Genomic DNA, 10776 nt, shown 5'->3' on the forward strand with positions numbered 1-10776 from the left:
ATTGAAATCAACACTTTGAGAAAAGTTTCCATCTTCTACATACAATGAATTGAACTGAGATCCTTTCTTTCCTTCCCCAGTGCTTCATAAATTCAAGCCATTAAAGTATTATCCTAAGACATGGCCCCCACCGTCCCGTGTTTGGCGACTATGATTTTCTATGAGTTCTCGTGGATTGCTCTCGAACTCATGTTTTTGACTTCTCGATTGCTCTCTATCTCATGCTTTGACCTTCTCGTTTGCTCTCGATCTCAGGTTTTGACTTCTCGGTTGCGCTCGATCTCATGTTTTGACTTGGCAGCATACACTTTCGATTTTATATTAAATTTGAAACCAGGCAGATCAGATTAAGAGAAAATGTGATTTTACATAATTGAAGGAATTTAGAGTATACAGATGGATCGGCACCATGGCGATTTAAAAATGTGCGGGTTTGGTGAAATTCATTAACAAAGCATGAATGCAGACTAGCCCAATGCAACAACACATTGTTTTATTTGGTATCACTAATATTATAAAGCAACTAGCATACATACAGTATATTATGTATATATAGATTGACTTGACTGACAAACATACAGAGAATCTAGGCAGTGTTTGGATATAGATGAATTTTTCTATCATGGTTTTAAATAAAGGCAAAGAGTTCTTGAATTGAAGGATTCTGATTTTACTCTCCAAATTGATTCAGTGAGAATATTCTATCCTTCTCGATTTCCTCTCTTACATTGTCCTCCTCAAAATGCTACTCTTTTCTCTCCTCTTACTCACCCTATGCCCCATCTTAGCAAAGGCAATAAAAATGCATTGATTCCCTAATTCTTCATTACTATCTCAGATGAAGTAAAGTGCTTTCTTTCTCATGGGAGGGTGTTATCATCCAAGGAGAGACACTATCAACGAGTTTTGCCCGCCTAGCAGAGTGATCTAAATGACACAATTGTAAAATTAGTTAGACTTTATGACTACTTTAATAGGAAAAGGGTCCCTAGCTCTCACATTGCCCAACAATGAGGCCATTAAGATGAAACATGGGGGATAACAACTTGCCATCTAAACCTATTTACGTGCAACAATGACTTTAGAGAGGGATAATTGTTATACTATGTAATATAGAAGAAGAATTCCTACATGGCAAAACCTAAAAACAGAACACAGTCGGCTCAGCCGGACAACAACAGAGAAAACACACAGAGAGTATAAAGAAAGATACACAGTAAGAGAAGGCGAGATAGAGAAAGTAGAAGACTAAAAACCTCAATTCAAAAAACTAATATGCTCTCTCTCTACATATGACTGTGCTCATTGAGCAATTTTATACAAGCCCTAACAAAGGGTTAACACAAGTTTTGTCAGTGCTTTAATGCTCACATAAAAACGCTACTCCTAAGACTATTCCTACCTACTAAAGTAGGAGTGTAGGCTTCTAATGGCCTGCCAGATCCCAACCGATCCAGTTCTCGGCTTATTCAGTCCGCACAATTTGGCATGTTGAGCTTGTTTCTCAACACCCACCCTCAAGCTCAACTTGAGGTTCCTCTTGCTTTGCCGGTTCTTCGCCTCGGCTCCTTTTGCCAGCTCATCTCTTGGCATGTGCTCCTGGACCCATCTGGTCCCACGCTCTTCGACTTCTTCGGTCGGCTCGTCTACTCCTTAGGCCTACGTTGGCCTTCTTCTCTCCATTTCCATTACCTGAACCGGTTGTCTTCAATTCGTCTTCTTCTCCGACTCTCCTCTTCTCTTTGGTTGGTTCTTGTTCTGACTCAACATCACAACCGTTGCTCCTCGATGCTGTTCTCCCCCTGAAGCGCGACATGTCGAGGTGTTGAATCCCAAGCATATCTGAGAAGTGTTGCAACTTGTCCATTCCAAGGGCCTTGGTGAAAATATCGACAACCTGCAGATCGGTTCGAACATACCGTATTTCAACCTCACTACTCAGGACCTGCTCGCGCCCAAAGTGATAGTATACTTCTATGTGCTTGGTGTGAGCATGGAACACATGGTTCTTTGCCAACTGCATGCTAATGATGTTGTCACAATAGATCAAGATCGGATCGACAACTTCGACCCGTAAGTCCCGCAACAATCACTTGAGCCATATTGCCTCGCATGTAGCAACGATGGCTCCTCGGTACTCAGTCTCGATGCTTGACAGGGCCACTATCTGCTGCTTCCTACTGCTCCACGATAGAGAGAACATGAACCCTGATGTCGACCGACGATTCGTGGCGTCTCCAGCCTAGTCGACCAATTGTTCGGCAATGCCATGCCGATACAACAGTCCATGACCTTCGTGACACTTGCATATCGCAATATTCGATGCACACACTGAAGATGCTCCGTTGACGGTTGCGACATGAATTGGGTGATCAGTCTGACGGGATAGCTGAGGTCCGTTCGAGTGATAGTCAAGTATATTAGGCAGAACAAAACCACATTCCACTCGAGACCACCAAGGAGAAGAGAGGCAACATTGGAACTAGTACACATAGATGTGTGCTACATGGATGCTCCATCGCATCGTGGTGGATAATACTTCGTAACGTTCATTGATGACTACAATCGAAAGTTGTGGGCTTTCATACTAAAGTCGAAGGATCAAGTACTGTCAGTATTCAAAGAGTTCCAGGCAATGGCAGAAAGGGAGTCGGGTTGGAAGTTGAAGGCTGTTCGAATGACAACGGTGGCGAGTACAGAGGACAGTTTGAAGAATACTACAAGGCCTAGGGTATTCGAGTCAAATATACAGTGCCAAAGACCCATGAGTTGAACGGGCTTGCAGAGAGGATGAATCAGACGATCATGGAAAGAGTGAGGAGCATGTTGTCGCATGCAAAGCTGCCGAAATCATATTGGGCTGAGGTGATGTACACAACTATTTATCCGATGAACATGTCTCCCTCAATGCCCCTGAAAGGTGATGTCCCACAGAGAGTGTGGATAGGTAAAAATGTCTCTTATCAACACCTGAGAGTGTTCGGATATCTGGTATATATGCATGTAGCTAAGGACCAAAGGTCGAAGCTCGACAACAAGTCGAAACCATGCATATTCCTAGGGTACTTGGAGGATGAATTCGGCTACAAGCTGTGGGACCTTCTTGATAAGAAGATTATGAGGAGTCGAGACATAGTGTTTATGGAAGACAAGACAATCGAAGACCGGAAACAACAGCAGTCGGGGTTGTCTTCTCGGCTGACTCTAAATGCAAGATTAGCCGACATGACACAATCGACTATAAGAAGAGAGCCAATTGGAACAACTGAATCCGAGATAGTCGACTCAGAGCAACTGAATGATACATATGAGTTAGAGTTAGCAGAACTCCAGCAACCGACCAACATGCATGAACCCAGGCCAAATGAAGAGTCGGCAGAGACATCTGAATCTGAGCTGAAAATGGGAGGCAGGAGATATCCACTTAAAGAAAGGAGTACACCCATTCGATATGCCAGTCAATATGTCCTCTTGACGGATGAAGTTGAGCCGGAATGCTATGATGAAGCCATAGCCGATGAGCACAAAGAGAAATGGCTGAGTGCAATGCAAGGTTAAATGGACTCCTTGCATGAAAATTACACCTTCGACCTGGTTGAGCTACCAAAAGGTAAGAGAGCACTCAGGAATAAATAGTTCTACAAGGTGAAGACTAGAGAAGTCGACAATCACCAAGATATAAAGCCGACATTGTGGTGAAGGGATTTCAACAGAAAAAGGGTGTCAACTTTGACGAGATATTCGCTCTAGTTGTGAAGATGACATCCATCCGAACTGTTTTGAGCATAATTGCCAGCATGGATCTGGAGATTGAACAATTAGATGTCAAGACAACATTCCTGCATGGAGAATTAGATGAAGAAATTTATATGCAGCAGCCCGAAGGCTTTGTAGAGAAAGGAAAAGAGAACCTGGTCTGTCGATTGCAGAAAAGCTTGTATGGTTTGAAACAAGCTCCACACCAATGGGACAAGAAGTTTGAATCCTTCATGTTGGAACATGGGTTCCATAAAACACAAGCTGATCACTGTATGTTTGTAAAAAGGTATGACTTAGCCTCAATACGGCAAAATGCGCGTTTGGCGTTACAAGTGACGCACTTCTTGGGCACATAGTAAGTAGCGAAGGCATTGCAATCGACCTGGGAAAAATCAAGGAAATTATCGAAGCACTGGCCCAAAAAAATGCCAAGGCCCTAAGTCGCTTCTTCAGATAGATCTGATGGCATAGTCGGATGACACCTCTACACGTAGCAGTACATTGGATGCCATTCCAGTGGATGGAGACGGAGGATAAGGTATATAGGGCCCGAAAGGTCATGCCAACACAAGCACCAGATGCCCATTTGTAGGATTGGACGCGACTGTTCCATGTGTTTGTCGATGCATCAAACACCGCAATCGACAAAGCTCTCATGCAACTGACCGAGCCGAACTGGTATCGGCTAGTCTACTATTCGAACCGAAAACTTTTGAGTGCAGAATGGAATTATTCAACGACCGAACGAGAAGCCTTGGGTATGATCTATAGTATCAACAAATTTTGACACTACCTATTGGGCTAGAAGTTGATTGTCATGAAGGATTCCAACCACCGAGAGAAAGAGGGGTTGGAAGCGGTTGAACGGAGATCTCGGACACGAGGAAGATGATAGGTTTGTGAGTGTGTGAACGGGGTGTGCACGGATGCACATGAAACCGTTTTGATGTACCAATATGTGTGTATAGTGTTAGTTTAAGTGTTGATGAATACTAGGTAGGGGTGATTCGATAGGTACTTTTATGACCACACGAGTAGAGGAATAAACGGGATTGATGGGAGGAAACCTAGGAGAGAATGGGGGGTTGAAAGTGACTATCTTAATAGCCTGATGTAACGATCTCTCCCTCCTTGAGCTATAAAAGGAGGGAGAGATGATTGAGAGAGGAATCTGTTGGGAAACCGGTCCCTCCGGATGGGATCCGGATGAGAACCGGATGACCCAAATCAGACGAGTCGAAGGAAGGAATTGGGCCGAATGGATCCGGATGAGATCCCGAGCACTCCTATTCCGCACAATCTGGTATCAGAGAAAAGTTCTAAACTTCAAACAAAGAAAAGGAAGACCCATTTGGCAACATGTTCAAACTCACCGGCTCCAACTACCCAGTGTGGAAGTCGAAGATGAGGGACATGTTGGTGGTTAAAGATCTCTGGATGCCGGTACAGTTTGGAGACAAAAGACCAGACAAGATCGATGCCATGACCTGAGAGGTGATGCATTTGAAGAAGATGGCTTACATCCGATGCTTCATTGACATGAGCCTATACAACAACTTCAATGAAGAAAGTAAGGTTCATGTGCTCTAGGAGAAAATTAGTACCATGTTGGAGAGTAAGAATTATGTGAATCGAGTCTCAGTATCCCAGAAGTTAGTGAGACTCTGATACCAAGATTGATCGAGTATGGTGGAGCACATGAATGCCTTCTAGGGGCTGATAAACCAAACAACCTCGTTGGAAGTACCTCTGGCCGACAAGGTACTTGCGCTGCTGCTGCTCGGGGGTTCCCTCTTAGATAGTTGGGAGACGATAGTTGTCACTCTGGCAACGCCAGGCCGGAAGGAGAACACCTTTTCTTAGCAAGGGTAAAATCAAGCTTGTTGGATGAAGAAGCTCTTCTGAAGGACTGGGAGTCCGGAACCGATCCGAAGGCCTTGGTTACGGAAGACGACCATAACCGGGGAAGAGACTGTTAGGAATATGTCCCTCCAGTGGGAGGAGTCGACTGCTCAGAAAGAGCCGACTTAGAGAGGGTTGATTGAGATCGAAGACACGACCGACTAATCGGTCCAACCGGATGGTCGATGACCAGGTCGACTAATCGGACCGACCCGATAGTTGACGAATAAGTCGGCTGATTAATAAGACTACTACTATTATTATTAGATAATAATAATGGCCAGATTTGTAAATAGCCCATACAGGGTGTAAGTATAAACACAATTAAGGCAAGTAGTAGATAATGAATGTGAGAACAGTGAGTGAGCCTCTGTGTTGTAGCTAACGATAGAGAAGAGTGAGAACGAGAAGAGAGACTGAGCGAGCGGCGCCATAGTTGTGTTCTGTAACAACATACGCCAAGAGCCCTGTGCGGCTAATACACTCAGTGTAGAGAGTGTTGTACTCTAATCTTGTCATTGTATATCCACTGTATAGTGAAGCTCCGTTCTCCATGGTTTTCTTCTGCTTTAGGGTTTCACGTTGTTGAGAAACAAGCTCAACATCGGCCGGATCGGTTGAGCAAGCCGAGGACTAGATCAGTTCTAGGACCGATCGGCGAGGCCGGACCGGTGCGTAAACCGGGTGCGTAAACCGTTGCACAACGAGAAGCCGTAGCGGTGTGTAAACCGCGAGGCCGTTGGAAAGATATTCAACGTAGGAATATATTTTGGGAGTTAGTGTAGAGCTCATTTATGAGCATTGAAGTACGTGTTAGTACTTCTGTCAGTCCGTATGGACTTACATAAAAGTGCTCACTGAGCACATCCTATGTACAGATTGAGTATTTGTTACCGGCCGACAAAGGAGTCAAGAGTGTGAAACGGGGAGTTATTTAATTAGTAGGAATGGTTGTAAGTAAGCTATGAGTGTGGACGGACGGACCGGAAACGGTATGCCGTTCCGGATCCGGACCGATCCCGAACAGGTGCGAATGGCACTGTTTTGTAATACAGACCGGAAACCTATTTAAAGGCTCGGATACAATGTAATGAACAACGGTTAATTAATAAAGCTCAGTGTTATCTCTCTATGTTAATTGCCGTTCTGCATTCATTGTTATATCTTACGCGTGTGATTATTAAAGACGATCATGCTAAGTAACCTAATTAAGTCGAATTAATTGTTGAGTCTAATCCTGTTGCCATAACACCCCTTTGGTGAAGTGTCTTCCGTAGACACCCTGTGTTAGGCCATTGTCTGGCCCTAAGAGTTAACAATATTATTTTGAATTGATTTTCTGTGTGTCTTCTCTCTCTCTCTCTCTCTCTCTCTCTATCTCTCCTGCGTACTATGTATATTCAAGCTCTCCATTAAACCTGCGTATTGTCTGTGTTTGGTTTTCTACTTGCTTCCGCATACTATTCTTTACATGGTATTAGAGTGCAAGGGTTGAGAACCTCTGCAGCCGACATAGCTTGAAAGGAAAACCAACCAAGAAGAACAGGTAAAACCGATGGATAGAGGCATGGCTAGCTCGCTTCCGACAGAGAAGCTCGACAGAAACAACTACGCGTCTTGGTCCTACAAGATGCACTAGTACCTGCTTGGGCACAGTTACTGGAGCTATGTCGACGGAGCAAATGATACAGTACCCGAAATGACACACAGAGATTTCCCGGCGTGGGAACAGTCGGCGAACAGAGTACTGTACTGCTTCGCGTCTTGTGTCGGTGAACAACTCCTAAGCTAAATTCGGGATGCAGAAACACTGAAAGATGCTTGGGGAAATCTGAAGAAGATTTTCGCCGCAAGCACTACAGCCAGGAAGCTTCAACTGTGACAGGAGCTGAGCAACCTACGACAATGCGACTTGTCGGTAGCAGACTACACCTCCAAAATCAAGGACATTTGCAGCTCTCTGGCCTCCATCGATGTGAATATCAAACAAGCCGATATGGTGCAAATCTGTCTCAGAGGTTTGGCGTCAAAATTCTGAGCGTTCCGAACTGCTGTGTGTACACAGGAGAATACACCGTCCTTTTTCGACCTACAATCGATGCTCCTTATAGAATAGAACCACGCGGGTGCGTCAACGAGCACGCACATCGACAACAGGATGTTGTACACGGAGGGAGATAGGTCCTGTGGACGTGTCGGACGAGGCGAGTCGGTGCGCAATGGAGGCGGCCGACGGGAGCAAGGAAGAAGGCACCGAAGTGATGCCGATAGCAACTCCGGACCCTCCGGAAAGAGGGGGAGTCGAGGTGATGAGAACCGGAAAGGGAAATCCACCATGGAATGCTGTTATTGTGGCAAGAAAGGCCACAGGGATAGCGAGTGCTGGAAAAACGGCTCCGATTCGGAGAAAACTGGGTCTGGATCAGGTTCTGGAAAATTTGGAAGAGGGTCAACCTTCGTGACGAGACACGAAGCAAACTCGATGAAGAAGATCACCCCAAAGTCGGACGAGGTGTGGTACGTCAACTCCGGCGCGTCAAACCACATGACATGCCCCAAGGAGTGGTTCTCATACCTGGAAAAACCGATGCAACCGGGAGTAGTCACAACCAGAGATGACACTCCGCATCCAATCGCGAATGTCGGTGAAGTTCCCTTGAACCATGTCGGGCAGAAAGGGAAACTCATGAACGTGTTACACGTTCCAACAATCACGAAGAACCTGGTGTCGGTCAGACAGATCGTCGACTAGGGGATGCAGGTTCGGTTCACGCATCTCGGGTGCTTCATCGAGGAAGAAGGCCGAGTTATTGCGCAAGGGCGCAGAGATGGGAGGATGTTTATCCTCAACTCTAGTGACAATGGCACCGCAATGTTCGCGAAAGGACAAAAAGTCGAGTCGGATATCGACTTATGGCACAAGCGGACAGGCCACGTCAACTATCAACGACTTGAGGACCTCCAATCGAAATAGGTGGTGTTCGGATTGCCCAAATTTAGTGGCTGGAAGGCACGAATTTGTGAAGCATGCCAGCTAGGGAAGCAACACCGACTTCCTTTCCCTAACGAGCGTAACCGGAGCCGGAACAAGCTCGACTTGATACATTCCAATGTATGGGGGCTGACACAAAACGTTAGTCTTGGCGGTAGTCGATATTTCGTCTCCTTCATCGATGACTATACACGACATGCGTGGATCTACCTCATTGAGAAGAAGAGTGAAGTCTTTGACTGTTTCCAGGACCTCAAGAGTTTCATCGAAAGGGAAATAGGAAGAAAGATCAAGTGCCTGCGATCGGATGGTGGAAAAGAGTACTTTTCCGGTCAATTCAACGGGTATCTACAATAGATGGGAATTTGACGCGAATTCAGTTGCAGATATACGCCAGAGCAAAACGGCGCGGCCGAAAGGAAAAATCAGTCGGTTGTGGAAGCGGCACGAGCAATGGTGGAGGAGAAGAGCTTGCCCAGGTTCTACTAGGCCAAAGCGATTCGGACCGCGAACTACATCCAGAACCGGATCGGAGTAAAAGTGTCGGCGCATGAGCTATACTTCGAAACGAAGCCGAATTTGCGACACTTAAGAGTTTTCGGTAGCATTGCATATGTGCATGTACCAAAGGGGAAGGGGAGGAAGCTGGACGCGAAAGCCGAGAAGTGTATCTTGGTCGGCTATTCAGACGAGCAGAAGGGTTATAAATGTTATAACCCTCGCACCAAACAAGTGCGTGTAAGCCGCGACATTGTGTTTGACGAGTCCGCGTCTTGGTACTTGCCTCCGACTCCAGACCTCACCTCCAATCCAAGTTCAGACGATGAGGTCAGCGAGACCGAGATGCCTCCGGATGAGCCTGAAATTGGGACCCACGAAGAGAGTCCAATTTCGTTTTGGTTAAGCGGACCGAATGGACGACTGAGTTGGTTCGACCAGTCCGATGAACAACCGGCAAGTAGTGGAGACTCGGCCGTGCATTCTCCGCACAGGAAGCCGAGGAGACGGCTTACGGACAAGGAAAAAGGGAAGGAGAAGGTGTCGGATTACGGCATGGATAGGAACGAGTCGGATCGACGCCTTGAGTCCGACTCCGAGGGAAGTGATGACGGGTCTTCAAAAGTGAAGTCCGCGTCGGCTAAGAAAGCCTCAACATCGGCTAATGAACAATTACGCCGATCTACCCGCCAAAAGAATCCTGTTGTGTGGTTCGGATACAACGAGTACATGGCGCATCACTATGCGTACATGACCCATGTAGCGGAAGTGCGTGAGCCGGAGAGCTACGCAGAAGTGGCGAAGAACGCGAATTGGCGTGCCACAATGGAGGAAGAGATGTGCGCATTGGCTGAAAATGAAACCTGGGACCTAGTTGACGCACCGAAAGGTATGAAACCGATCGGATGTAGGTGGGTGTGCAAGGTCAAATACAACACTGACGGCTCGGTCAACCGATACAAGGCCCGGTTAGTAGCGAAAGGTTACGCGCAACAACATGGCATTGACTACGATGAGACGTTTGCACCGGTCGCGAAGATGACGACCGTCCGTGTTTTGCTCGTGGTAGCTGCGGCAAAGGGGTGGCACTTACATCAGATGGATGTAAAGATTTCATTCTTGCAAGGTGAGCTTGAGGAACAGGTGTACATGGTACAACCCCCCAGATTTCACTCCGGAACGAACACTTCGGCGGTGTGCCGATTGAAGAAGTCCCTTTACGGACTAAAGCAAGCCCTGCATGCCTGGAGAGCGAAGATCACGCAACAACTACGTCGGATGGGCTTTGTGATGTCGAAATCAGACTCACTGTTCATCCGGAAAGGTTGACTCGGGCCGGTTAGTATTTTACTTTATGTTGATACTTGGTCATCACCGGCGCCGACCTAAGTGAAATCGACCGCGTGAAGCTTCAACTTGTGACATCATTCAACATGAAGGTTCTGGGGGACCTTCGTTACTTCCTCAGGATTGAAGTGATCCGCACTCCCGAAGGCATTCTGATCAGCCAACGACATTACGTGCTGAGTATGCTCTTCAAATTCGGGATGGCCGACTGTAAGTCCGTCTGGACTCCTCTAGATAGAACAGTCAAGCTTCGCCCCGATTCCGGAAAGGTATGTGAC

The sequence above is a fragment of the Azolla caroliniana genome, unplaced genomic scaffold (assembly GCF_043228905.1).
Source record: "Azolla caroliniana isolate FFs.n. ecotype wild unplaced genomic scaffold, voAzoCaro1.0.p SCAF_2, whole genome shotgun sequence".
Lineage (NCBI taxonomy): Eukaryota > Viridiplantae > Streptophyta > Polypodiopsida > Salviniales > Salviniaceae > Azolla > Azolla caroliniana.